The 12,565-nt window shown below is 38.3% G+C and overlaps 1 protein-coding gene and 1 non-coding gene across 5 annotated transcripts in view; both read left to right on the top strand.

Annotated features, from left to right (window-relative positions):
- The window catches only part of LOC127106833 (extensin-2), a 77,209-nt gene that overhangs the window by 37,620 nt on the left and 27,024 nt on the right, over nucleotides 1-12,565 (top strand). The window lies entirely within an intron of this gene.
- LOC127109437 (small nucleolar RNA R71) lies at nucleotides 3,452-3,558 on the top strand. The gene has a single exon (XR_007796725.1). It is a non-coding gene; the product is annotated as a small nucleolar RNA R71 (small nucleolar RNA).

Genomic DNA, 12,565 nt, shown 5'->3' with positions numbered 1-12,565 from the left:
TTGACATTTTTTATCTATTTTGGATTTATTTTTGACCTAGTTGACTTTTGTTTTGACCTCTATTTTTATTTCAATTAATTTATGAACCAATTTTCATTTTTTTGAAAATCTTTTTGGGGGATGATGTTGTCCTGACCCCACCTTATTTAGTTTAATTTTTCATAATTTTCTTGATTAATTTGCTATTTATTTAATATTTTTAAGTTGACTTGAATTTTCAGTTGACTTCTTTATGATCGATGTTTGACTTAGGGATTGCTTATGGCAATTGAAGAGATCTATTGATCCTCCCTTGTTCATCTCATATGCCATGTATTAGAGGCTCTGTATCTTGATTTTATTTGATCCTTACCTCATTTCCTGATTTAATTATTTCAGTGGATCCTTTGTGTGCATATTTTCATCTGTCTGGTTCATTTGTTATCTGTTACACTTGTTTCTTTCATCCATGCATACTATTGCTTGATTGTGTAACATGTTCATACTTCTCATGCCTTATTTAATGCTCCATTATTTCATTCTTTGATTCTTGGATTTGATTATACCTGTTTACTTATCTAATTTGATCGATAACTGTTGCCTACTTGTATGATGATTGAGGCATATATTCTTATTATTTGATTGCCATGAACAATCCCCATTCATAACAAATGTACCCCTCTCCCATGAAGTGTATAATGTTTATTCTTTCATTCTTTATTCATCTGTTAATACAAGAATTAAAACAAACATTCGATAATCATTTCAAAACAAGATCAAAAGCTCGATCCAACGTCGAGTAATCATTTTCAAAACTTAACAGAACCAGCACGTATTCATCCATCCTTTTGTAAGTCGATTGCTTCATGCATCGCAATTTCCCTTGTAAGTCGATTGCTTCATGCATCACCATCTACCTGTAAGTCGATTGCCTCAGGCATCGCCATCTACCCTTATCCGTGGTTCTTCTCCTTGCTCCATCCGTCGACTCTTGTTCCGTTTAGGTAGCACCCATTAGGTAGAACCCTTTGTATGATAACATAGGTAGAATTCCCTTATTCTTTGCATGCTAACATTAGGTAGATGTTCCCCTCTGTAAATCCTAACACATAGGTCCATATTGCATGACAACTCTAGGGTAGAGCTTCCCCACTTTTTAGACCTTCCGTGCGTCTCCGATCTTGTGGCATGTCAATCCGTTCTATTGCAAAGAGGTAACTGCCTAAGACTCGATTCAGCGAGCTGCGACACCTACTGCTGGGACGTTGAACCCATTGCCCATTTTCCTTTGACACAGCTGGTGTCCTCTTTTGTAAGGCCATGTTCAGATGGAAATCCTTAACCCGTAGGTAGCCGAACTACGGCAACTCTGATTCTCATGTTCAGATGAGATACGTAGGCACGAGACCCGATGTCTTGCCGAGTTTTTGACTGACGACTAATAACTAATCCTTGTTTGCTTTCGCCCTTGCTGCGATTCTTTTCTCTCGCCCTCGTTGCGATCGAGACCTTCCCTTTCTCTTGCCCTAGTTGCAATCGAGACCCTTGTTCCCGTAGTTAGCCGAACTACGGTTTGCTCTGATTCTCATTCCAGATGAGATACGTAGGCATAAGACGCGATGTCTTACCGAGCACACTTCTCTTTCGCCCATAGGTAGCCGAGCTACGAAGACTCTGATTCTCATACTCAGATGAGATACGTAGGCAATGGATGCGATATCCTTGCGAGTCATTTTCTTTCAACCTTCTTTTAGTAGATAGTACTTTAGATATACCTACACCCTTTAGACTAGAACAACAAGAGTGGATCCCGTAGAGCAGTACAGATGCTAATACCTTCCCTTCGCATAATCGACTCCCGAACCCAAGATTTGGTTGCGAGACCTTGTCTTTTCCTTTCCTCTCTTCAGGTTTTCTTCGATCGTTTCCTTTCCCTCCTTTGGGATAAATAACGAACGGTGGCGACTCTTCTGTTTCTCTTTTTTCGCCGGTTGTTTTTCGCCTAGTTGTGACACGTAGGAATATAGAATTATCCTATGCGCACCGGAACGTTTTCTAGCATACCTACGGGAAATTTAACAGAACGATCTGCAAGTTGTACGGACATTCTCGTAGGTCTTAGTTCTCCCATTTTTAGCCTTTCACATATGGACAAGGGCATTAAACTAATACTGACTCCTAAGTCTCATAAAGCTTTGTCGATGACAAACTTTCCTATTACACAGGGTATGGAGAAACTGCATAGGTCTTTCAGCTTAGGAGGCACATTGTTTTATATTATGGCGCTACACTCAGCAGTAAGTGTAACAGTTTCGTTATCCTCTATCTTCTTCTTGTTAGATAAGATTTCTTTGAGAAACTTAGCATATGAGGGCATTTGGGTTATGGCTTCCGTAAAGGGTATTGTGAAATTCAATTGTTTTAGAAGCTCTACGAATTTTTTAAATTGCCTTACACTTTTAGATTTAACAAGTCTTTGAGGATAAGGGATATAGGGTTTATACGGTGGTGGAGGCACATAAGGTTCTTCTTTCTCTATGACCTCTTCGTTTTTATCTTCCTCTTGTTCGTCTTCCTTCTCAATCACCTTACCTGGGACTTTATGCATGGACGGGTTTTGAGTTCTAGGGTCGGTCCGTCTAGTTCTGTCCCACTTCGTAGTATGATAGCACTTGCATGACCTTTCGGGTTTGGTTGCGGCTCTCCAGGAAATGTGCCTGCAGGAGTAGCGGTAGGTGCTTATTATTGAGCCACTTGTGAGATTTGTGTTTCCAACATTTTGTTATGGGTGGCTAATGCGTCTACCTTGTTTGCTAACTGCTTGATTTACTCACTAGTGTGTATGTTTTGATTTAAGAAATCCTTATTTGTTTGAGCTTGGGTAGATACAAATTTTTCCATCATTATTTCTAAGTTTGATTTCCTAGGAGAATTTTGAGTATTTGTGGCAGCTTTTTGATATCCTGATGGTACATCAGGTGCTTGGTTAGGTGCATACAATGCATTATTATTTTTGTACGAGAAGTTAGGATGGTTCTTCCAACCTGGGGTATAGGTATTTATGTAAGGGTTTCCTTGAGCATAGTTCACCTGGTTTGTGGTTCCTGTCAAGAGTTGACATTCTGAGGCAGTATGCCCTTGAACTCCACGTATCTCGCAGTTTGGTGCTACGACAACCACGGTGGCTACTGGTGTTATGGTCAAGCTGTCTATCTTTCGAGTCAGGGCATCTACCTTGGCGTTGACATGGTCAAGACTGCTTAATTCGTACATGCCGCCCTTCGATTGAGGTTTCTCTACAGAGGTTCTTTCGCTTCCCCATTGGTAATGATTCTGGGCCATACTTTCGATGAGTTAATAGGCCTCGTTGTATGGTTTATCCATCAGTGCGCCACCTGCGGCGGCATCTATTGTCAATCTTGTATTGTACAAGAGACTGTTATAAAAGGTGTGAATGATCATCCATTCTTCTAGACCGTGATATGGGCATAGCCTCATCATGTCTTTGTATCTCTCCCAGGCTTCAAAAAGTGATTCATAATCCTTTTGTTTAAACCCGTTTATTTGGGCTCTTAACATAGTCGTCTTACTAGGTGGGAAATATAGGGCTAAGAAGACTTTCTTCAACTCGTTCCACGTAGTGACAGAGTTGGATGGTAGAGATTGGAGCCAAGCTCTAGCTCTATCTCTTAATGAAAATGGGAAAATACAGAGTCTTATAGCTTCTGAGCTGACACCATTCGCTTTCACCGTGTATGCGTATTGCAAAAATACTGACAAGTGTAGGTTCGGGTCCTCCGTGGGACTACCTGAAAACTGGTTTTGCTGTACGGATGACAACAGTGAGGGTTTCAGCTCAAAATTGTTGGCTTCGATCGCAGGGGCAGCGATGCTATTATGAGGTTCATCCTGCGAAGGGATTGCATAATACTTAAGAGGACGGTTTTGCACTGGTTCGGCCATCTCTGGTTGAACAACTGATTCAGAAGTAGGAATGTTAAAGCCAGGAAGATTTAGCTTGATACGATGTTCCCATATCAAGTCTCGTATCCGACATTCTAATCTAAGATAACACTCGGGTTCGTCGAACTGTAGAATTAATTTCTCGCCATGAGAGCGAGTACTTGGCATACACTCGACATATATAGAAAGGGAAAAAGAATTGTTTGCCTTAGTCTATACTGGGTAACGCTAGAGTTACGATATTGACTAAATTAGTCCCCAGCAACGGCGCCAAAAACTTGATTGCGACTTAGTAAGTTTATGTGAATTGTGATTGCAAGTGCATAGTCCTATCGTGTAGTTTTAAAGATTATCGAACCCACAAGGACTAATAATCGAATGTATCGTGGTCTAATGTTTCTATGTAAATCTAAGACTGATGATTGTTCTATGATTGGAGGGATGAAGAGAAATAACTATAATGTAAATAGAATATTAATATGAGATATAGGGGATATCGGTATGTAATACATCAAACTTCGGGGATTCGTTAGATAGTTGGTGTAATCTTATTGGTTAAAATATTCTTCAGTAGAAATTATTTATAGAAAGGACTTAGTTTCACACTGTCGTTTTTATTGACTCTGACCATACTCCTAAACCAGAATGCTTGGCTCTCGCGGTCTCATTTTGAATTTAAAAGTCATTTTTGAATATAAATAAAATCTAATTAATCCTAAAGCGTTCTCGCTGTGTTTAGGATTAATGCCTAGTTTCAGCTGTCTGGTTAAAATCTCAAACTCTCGCTCTTGTTGACGGTAACCTTAGTTTGTTTTGTACTCTCGTACAAAAAATAGTTTGATTAAAATAAGAAACTTAAATCGGAAAAATAGGTTTTATAAAAACTAACACCAATTATTTATCGAACCCCGTCGTTTCGACGGTCTTTACATATCGATGCCTAAGGGCTTAGCCGGACATGGATCCGATAACAGACATGGTATTTGGGAAATTAAACATGAAATAAGGCATAAATAAATAAAACATTAATCAAAATAAAACTTGGATTGTAATTTAAGAACGGGAACTGAATCTTGAATCTTCGATTAAAATAATTCCGGCAGGCTTTGGCAATGAATAACCCTTACAATTGAATCCCAAATGCATAAAAAATAATAAACCGTAATAGTCCCCGATGTGGAGAAACTATCACTTTTGCAAGGTAAGAAAACTGCCTAGAAAACTAAAAGAAATAATGCTGAATAAAATTAAGCGTAGACTTGAAAACTGGAAGAAGAGAGAGCTTCGTGCGAGTCTGAGAGGTCTTTTATATATTTTTTCCATATTCCTCATTTGTAGCAAAGGTAGTGGCAATCGTGGCTAAAAAGGTGGAGGAAATGTAGGAAGACTAGGTTGTGGCGGTTGCCACAACCCTAGCTTCATGATGAGTGGCGAGCGCCACCTTTGTAGCAACAAACTGCCACTTCTCAAGGGTTGGTGGCGGGCGCCACCTACCTCTTGGGCCAATGTGGAGGGTGCCACACTCCCTGGATAATGGGCGCCACAAGCCCATTTTCTTTGGTTGCCCATTATCCCTTTGAAAACCTCATTTTCTTCTCTTTTTACTTCCATTTTCCTTTCCTTTTTGCTATTTTCCATTTTGCTTGCGGTAAACCTTTTAATCGATAAATACCTGCAATAAACATAAAATACTGTGTAATAATAAGTGTTGTCGCACCTCGGAAAAAATGGGATACGACTTCAAAGCGAAGCACGATCGCACGCTCGCAATGATTGACTGAACAGAGTCGCCACCGAATTTTATTTGTTCCTAAAAAGGAAAGGGGAAATATCGATAAAACCCAAGACAAAAGAAAGGATAAGATATGGTCATCGCAACCAATATCAGGGTTCGGGAGTCGATTACGCAAGGGGAAGGTATTAACACCCCTCACGTCCGTTGTACTCAACGGGAACCATTAGGTCAGTTGTGTGCGTTAATGTTAGTTTAGAATGTTAGGCTTTTCAGTTTATTAGGTGGGAAAGAAAGAAAGGATGAGAAGAAAAGTTTTTGGATTATTGACGAAGGACTAAACCTAAGTTTTTTATTAGTGGGCCTGACAAGATTTATAAATCCTGCTCCTACGTATCTCAAAAGAGAAATCAAGGCTTACGTAGTTCTGGGTAGAAAAATGTTTGTTTGTTGGTCGATTTTAGCGAAAGCTATACTGTATTAATCGACGAAAAACATTGTTTTACCCAAAACAGATGAGGAGTGAACGCATACCACACATCGAACGGATTTATAAATCTACCTTCGGAAAAGCGTCATTTATCTCTACTAAACAATCGTGGCCGAAACATTGTTTTGTATCACTTAAGACAATATATCTTTCATTTATGAAAAAGGTTCTTTGATTAGTCGCACGGCGGCGAGAAAAGAGTTTGATCGGTTGGAGGTATTTTGAGTGATGGCGAGAACTTGGATGAGCGAGATATACATCTCGAATCCTAGCCTCAGGAGTGCATGGTATACACCATGTTCCATTTCCATCTTTATTGAAAAAAAGTTAAGATAGGAATTAAGTATTTTTGGAATTTGACTGGGAAAGGGTTTGAAGAAACCACATTGACAATTTTAGACGATGGCGAGAGTTAAGATTGGCGAGGCATACGTCTCGAATCTTAACCTCAGGAGTGCATGGTATACACCATGTTCCATTTCCACCTTTATTGAAAAAGTGTTAAATAAGATTTAGGTATCTTAGATTTGATTGAGAAAGGGTTTGACGAAACCACATTGACAATTTTAGACGATGGCGAGAGTTAAGATTGGCGAGGCATACGTCTCGAATCTTAACCTCAGGAGTGCATGGTATACACCATGTTCCATTTCCACCTTTACTGGAAAAGTGTTAAATAGGAATTAGGTATTTTGAGTTTTTGTTGTGAAAATGACTCGACCCTAGATCAAGTATTGATGGACGTTTGAGAAAGACTTGAATGAGTGTTCGATAGAGCAAAGTGGATAAATTTGGATGATGGCGAGAGCTAGGATTGGCGAGATATACATCTCGAATCCTAGTCTCAGGAGTGTGTGGTATACACCACGTTCCATTTCCATCTTATTGAAAAGGGTTTAGATAGGGATTAATATTTTTGAGTTTTTATTAGAAAAAAATGGCTTGACGTTGGATCAAGCATTTGATGAAAGTTTGAAAAATAAGTGGAATAGAATTGGGGGGAGAAGTGAATTGACTTGTTTATTGAGAAAATACTCGACGTTGGATCGAGTCATATTTTTGTATTTTTTGAAATTGTTGATTTTATTCTTGTGTTAGTAGCTAACTAAACAGTCAAACAAATAAATAAATAAACAGTACAAGATTATTACACATCGGGGGAGTGGGGTACATCTTGTTAAATGGGGATTAAAAAATCATGAAACAATAAAATCAGGCCCAAACAACAAATAATGCAATGCATGAGTGTAAGTGCAAGAGAACCGGCTCATTGTAAGAAAGCCCAAGAGTAAGCTATGTGAGGTTGATGGCGATGCTCAAAAGCAATCGACTTACGAGGGTGTGAAAATGGGCTCGATATTAAATCGAGAAAAATATGATTTTTATAGTTTTCAAATGGTTTCGAATGAATGATGAAATTAAAGAAATCAAATTTGCATTATCAAACAATAATAAAAAACTATGAGTAATAAAGCATAAACATAAAAGAAAATGTTAAAAGAAATAAAAATGCTACACATAGGGGTATCGAACCCACTACACTAAAGTCCTAGAAACCACTCCTCTCCACCAGGCCACTTACCAACTAGTTGTTATTTTAATACTAACTTAAATATATAAACCAAGATAAATAAAAAAAGAATTAAAAATAAAAAAAACTAAGAAAAAGGAAACTGTTGGACTAACCTAATTAAACCCAGCCGCTTGGCTGTTGGGTTTTAGAGTTAATGGATTGGGGAATAACAAATACATTAATACCCTATTAAATAAAAGAAATGGAAGACTTAAAGTGTAATTTTTTAGTTTTAAATGTGGTTTTGTTGAAAAAGTAAAAAGAAAATGCATAAAAGAAATAAAAAACGAAAGGGTACTGTAACATAACCCAGAAGAGTTCAATGAGTTTCAAACTCCCTCTTACGCCTCCCAACTGCGTTTCTCTCGAAAATCGCTTCTCCATATCTTGCTCTCTCTCGTTAAAACCCTCTCACTCAAAAACTCACACTAGCCTATTCGTTCCCCTCTCCGTCTCACTTTCACCCATCCTCACCCTTTCGCTCTCAAAGAAATGCTCCAGAAAGATTCAAGCAAAAACTCACCTTCGGTGGCGGTAATGACGTTGATGATGAAGCTTCAAGCTCTTCCAACTCTTCAACCAGGTTTTCTTTGATTCTCAGGTTTAGGTTTTTTTTTCTGTTTGGTAGCTTTTAATTCCGCCTCCGATTAGGTTTTTTTTCGTTTCGAATTGTAGCCACCTCTCTCCTCACTAATCCCTTCACTATTTATCCTCTACGAATTAGGGTTTTCAGGATGGCATATGGAGCTCAAAAGAGTATCCTGCAAAACCCCCTTCTGGGTGGTCAGGTTTCGGTCGCCCTAATTGATGCTTGGATTGGAACAGGTAAATTGGGTATATGCTTTCTTCTTCGTTTTTGTCTTAATGCCCAAATTGGGAATTTTCTTGAAATTTAACTGCCTTGTTGATTGCTTTTACTGCAGTGAATTCGGAGAGCTTTGGTTTTCACATGATTATCTTGCAGTAACCTTGTTGTAGTTGGCAATAGGTCCAAATCTCTCTACTTTGGGCTTTACATAACCAGTTCCCATACACTGCATATCTGAGCTATTTTTGTGTGTATTATGCAGGTTTAATTTGGAAGTTTGGGGACAATTTGGATTGTTAGCCGTGCTTGAATGGTTGTCAATTTGTGGCTTTTGATCGAGGGTTGGTTATACTTGAACAGACATCATCAATAATCTTTTCTTCTGAACTTAGCTTTGTATTGCTAAAGCTTAAAAATTCCAGCTGAGTTACTTGATTTTCGACAACGGCAGATCTACTGCTTGTAGAGTCAGATTTGGCTACAAGAGTTTTTCGTCGCCAAGTGAAGGGAAGCCTTGTCAGCACCAAGGTTCAATTCAACAGTGTGCTCCTCTGCAAAAGTTAAGGGGCAGGTTGCTACTCTGAGGTTGGTGCCCTCCACTTTTCTACATGTGATTGCACATAACATTTTGAATAGCTTCTCTCACAAAGGGTTGGAACTCCTCAAGTTCTTGGTAATTATGCTGACCACTTGCTTCATTTATCATCACAGGAAGCTGCAAAGGAATATCAACAGGACGCTCTGAAATACCTGCTGATAACCGAGAAGAGCATAGGCTTTTATTACTCTCCACAGCCGCAACAGGCAAAAAAAGATTCTGATATGGCAACGCTACTCTTTCAGAAGTTGATAAGTAAAATTGAGAGTTATAATCAGGTTTAACTTGCTGTTTCGGTTTTTTTTTCTTGCAGGTTTTGAAATATTGGATGGCTTAGGATGCACATGAGCGGTAGGTCTGGACTGTATTGTTGCTTGGGATGTTTTTGTATGTTGTAGGACATGGTTGCTAGTGATGCTGCAGAAGGCATTGCCTTGGTTTATGTTATGCCTTGCATTGGTTTTGTTGGCAAGGTTAAACCATGGTATTAATCTGGTATTGCTGCAGGGTCAAGGGATTTGTCAACTGCTGGTTCTTATGATGGTCATGTTACATCAATATATGTTGTGTAAAACTAGTTCCAACTGTGATTTGATTTTTCTCACGTGATACAGGTAATGTCAGGTTAAGTTGGAAATATCCAGGGTTTGGAGGTGGTTGTGGAGTACCCCATTTGGCAAGAGCCTATCACATAATGAGGCTTTTAATTCAGCAACGTTGTCCATTGAGGTATGTGTGTACATGATGTTGGTTGTTGCATTGACTTAGGCCAAGGTTTGTGGTGTTTGTTGCAGCTTTGTATTATAGCAGGTCAAGTTGGACTTGGTTAGGATGGCATGCTAACACTGAGTTGGCAACATGTGTGTATCTCTCTTCATATTTCTTGCCCAATGATTCTGCTCCACGCCTATCTGCAGATGCCCTTTCTGTAATCTCATTTAGGCGGTTATCGCATCTGCTTTTGTACAGGACCAATTCCTGCATTTTGCTGCGGTACAATTCAATCCTCTCTTTTGAATCCAATATCACATTCTGCATTTCTTCAGGCTTTTTCTCTGCAGTCTCGATATTTTGCTTACTATTATCTGTGTCATTCAAAAAGGAATCATCCAGCACAGTGCCATCAGCCCGAGCAGGCGTTCCTTGCACAGGTGGCCTCAAACCAGCCGCTGGTGCCACTGGCCGAGTACCTGGCATTCCTTGTTGCTGCTGAAAACCTGGGCGTACACCCCATGCTGCATTTCATCAAACACCTCGAACGCATCATGATCTGTCGTAACCTTCTGGCTCCGTAGAGAAATGGGTCTAAGAGATCGAAGTACTTTGAGAGAATCAAGAGTTGTTAGTCCCACTTGTCCCACCATACAGTTGAAAGTGATGACACCTCCATTGTAGTGTTGGATGGAAGAAGGTGTTGGTTTTCTATCAAAGAAGATTGAAAGGCTCCAATGATGTACTGTAATTTTCTTTGGAGTTGACTAGGAATTGTAACTTGTGGGTTTTTTGTATTTTTTGATTGGAAACCTTGTGTATGGATGCAATCGGGTTAAATGAAAATTTGAATGGTGTGATTGAATATTATAGTTGAAATGGTTTATGTAATAGGATCCCACATGTAATTGTGACTTGGGATTATGTAATGAACGTTTAGATTTGGATTCTTGATGAAGCTTTGAGCGCATGGCTTGTTAATGGCTTTGATTGTTCATTAGGATTGTGCTTGTAGGATTCATATAATATGATGAACTTGTGAGAAAATGTTGTGAAGTGTAATTTGGAGCATGACTTTTTAGTTTATGGAAATGGGTATGGATTTTAGAAATGAGTTTGGAAATGGAAATGGATATGCAATGTATGTATGAAAATGAGTTTGGAAATGTTTGAAAACTAAATGTTATGAAATGTGTGTATGTATTATTTGATTTGGGATGAACTATGGATGGAAACTGGGTCATGTTCGGTTATAAAATGGATTTTTTAGAAATAGTCCAAGACTAATTTAAATATCAATTTAAATAATAATAACAAATCAGTAAAAACCAAATTAAAATCAAATTAATTCATAATTTGCTAAAATTACTTTGATATCAATTCTAACATTTATTGGAAAATTAAAATCAATTAGAGTAAAAATAACAATTAAAATTAAATTGAAATTTGGAATTAAGCTTAATTTGAAATTACAATCAAATTGAAAAATTAAAAAAATCAAATGATTAAAATCCATTTTATAATCAAAATACACCATGATCAAGAAGCTAGATGATGACCAATGTCTAATAAAAAAAATGGATTTAGGAATGAATGTATGCAAATGAATTTTAGGCCAAGTGCCAAATAAAAATAAAAAATTCCGGACCAAAATCGGGGTATGACAAGTGTTAATCGAGTAAAAATCAATGCATATGGAGTCAAAAATACGATACATTTTCGTGTTATCAGTGTAGCGCCATAATACAAAACAATATGCCTCCTAAGCTGAAAGACCCAAGGAGTTTCTCCATACCCTGTGTAATCGGAAAGCTTGTCATAGACAAAGCACTATGCGACTCAAGAGCCAGTATTAGCTTAATGCCCTTGTCTATATGTGAAAGGCTTAAAATGGGAGAACTAAGACCTACTAGGATGTCCGTACAACTTGTAGATCATTTTGTTAAATTTCCCGTAGGTATGTTAGAAAACGTTCCGGTACGCATAGGGTCAATTCTATATTTCTACTGATTTCATAATCATGGATATAAAAGAGGATTCCAACATCCCTATCATATTAGGAAGACCATTCCTAGCCATTGTTGGAGCTATTATAGATGTTAAGAAAGGCAAGCTAACCTTTGAAGTTGGAGAGAAAAAAGTCAAATTTATTTTGACGCAATTACTAAAGGCACCAGCTATAGACGATACATGTTATCTACTGGATGTCATCGACGAATGTATAAGAGAAATGGAGAATGAACAAACATCATACTCCAAAATACTGAAAATTCTAAGGTCTCCTACTTTTGAAGATGAAAATTGCAGTAAGGAATACCAAGATGACAGCCTAAGAGAATTCCTAGCACTAACGGTCGGTCATATGCCTTGCCTAAAGAAACCAGCCCTAGAACTTAAAACGCTACCCAAAAATATAAGGTATGAATTCCTAGACACCAAACTCGAGCGACCTGTAATAGTCAATGCAGACTTAGGGCAGATAGAGACCGAAAAGCTTTTACATGTTTTAAGAAAATATCCAACTGCTTTAGGCTACAATATCTCAGATCTAAAAGGAATAAGTCCTTCCATATGCATGCATCGCATAATGCTAGAGGAAGACAGTAAGACCTCTAGAGAATATCAAAGAAGTATAAATCCCATTCTGAGTGATGTAGTAAAGAAAGAAGTGCAAAAGTTGTTAGATGCAGGGATTATCTACCCAATATCCG

The sequence above is a fragment of the Lathyrus oleraceus genome, chromosome 7 (assembly GCF_024323335.1).
Source record: "Lathyrus oleraceus cultivar Zhongwan6 chromosome 7, CAAS_Psat_ZW6_1.0, whole genome shotgun sequence".
NCBI lineage: Eukaryota > Viridiplantae > Streptophyta > Magnoliopsida > Fabales > Fabaceae > Lathyrus > Lathyrus oleraceus.
Note: the sequence above shows the minus strand (reverse complement) of the source record. Positions and strands in the feature narration are given on the sequence as shown.